At 41.7% G+C, this 1,523-nt stretch overlaps 1 protein-coding gene across 1 annotated transcript in view; it reads right to left on the bottom strand.

Annotated features, from left to right (window-relative positions):
* Window positions 1-505: 505 nt before the first annotated feature.
* The window catches only part of Kynu (kynureninase), a 128,501-nt gene continuing 127,483 nt past the window's right edge, over window positions 506-1,523 (bottom strand). The window contains exon 16 of the mRNA XM_029484813.1: window positions 506-1,309. The gene's annotated coding sequence lies outside the window, so the exon portion shown is untranslated. The remainder of the gene's footprint in view (window positions 1,310-1,523) is intronic.

The raw sequence follows: 1,523 nt of genomic DNA, 5'->3' as shown, positions 1-1,523 counted from the left end.
AGAGAGAGAAGGAGGGAGGGAGGGAGGGAGGAAGGAAGGAAGGAAGGAAGGAAGGAAGGAAGGAAGGAAGGAAGGAAGGAAGGAAGGAAGGAAAACACTATGACCAAAAGCAACTTGGAAAGAAATGGCTTGTTTCACCTTAGAGCCTGTGATCTATCATCTAAGGAAGTCAGGACAGAAATCTGGAGGCAGAGACTGAAACAAAAGCCATGGAGGAATAATGTTTACTGGTTGTTTCTTCATAGCTTTCTTGGACTGCCTTATAGCACCCAGACCCCCACCTATCAAGAAGTAGCATGGGCCCAAGTGAGCTGGGCCCTCCACACATCAATCATTAGTTTAGAACATATACCACAATCTTGCTCACAGGCCAATCTGGTGACAGCATTTTCTCAGTTGAGGTTCCTTCTTCCCAAATGAGTCTAGCCTGTGTCAAGATGAAGCACAATGTTTTGCCCAGCAACAGAGCACCAGCTAGGCCATCATCAAGAGATGCTACCAGTTATAATTAACTATTTATTTTATTTTTATATTTTTGCATGAAGAATGGCTCCAGGGTACTCCGTTCCTTGAAAATGGAAACCATGTCCTTTTTTTGACCACTGTGAGACTCAAAAACAGTCTCATGTAGGAATCTGTGTTACTGATGAGGTTCCAGGTCCTGAGAGCCACTTCATTAATGAAGGTGAAATAATGCAGTGGAAAGCTTTGCTACGTTAACAAAGATATGTGTGCAACACTCAGAATTGAATTCCTAAGTAAACAAGAGTGCTGTGTTTGTTGTTAGCTACTGCCAGAGTTTCATATCTTATCATTTATCACATCAGAAGTTTCTGTCTGACTGAGTATGTTTTATTCAAGTTTATCAAATCATTATAACTTTTTCTTAAAGCATACACATTTAGAATTCTTTGCCAATAAATGCATACTAGTAGTGGCATCAAAAAAGCAATGACTGGGGGATTGCTCGGTCGATGAAGTGGTTGCTGAACTGATATAAGGACTGTGTTCAGATCACAGTAGACATGTAAAAATCTATGTGCAACAGTGTACAGCTGTAACCCGGCCTTCATTGTAGGGCAAAGACAGAGACACTCTGAAGATTCACTGGCCAGCCACACGAGCTGAAGGAGCAAGTTCCAGGTTTGGGGAGAAATCAAGTATTGAAATATGAAGTGGAAGGGCTGGAGAGATGTGTCAAAGGATAAGCGCATTGGCTATTCTTCCAAACGACCTGGGTTCAATTCCTAGTATCCACACAGCAGCTCTGTAACTCCAGTCTCAGGGGATCTGATGTATCTTCTAGTTTCTGTAAACATGGCATGCACATGAGGTACAGACATACATGCAGTCAAAATACTCATACACATAAAAATAAATCAATAAAAATTTAAACAGTGAGTGAGGGAGATGTCCAGTGTTGACCTCTGGCCTCACTTGAGTACATAGGCTCAAGTACCTCATCCCTTATACATAAGCACTTACATGTCCTTTATACACAGACACACAGACACACAAACACA

Source organism: Mus caroli, chromosome 2, assembly GCF_900094665.2.
Source record: "Mus caroli chromosome 2, CAROLI_EIJ_v1.1, whole genome shotgun sequence".
In the NCBI taxonomy this organism is placed as follows: domain Eukaryota; kingdom Metazoa; phylum Chordata; class Mammalia; order Rodentia; family Muridae; genus Mus; species Mus caroli.
The sequence above is the reverse complement of the archived record's forward strand: the minus strand, read 5'-3'. Positions and strand labels throughout refer to the sequence as shown.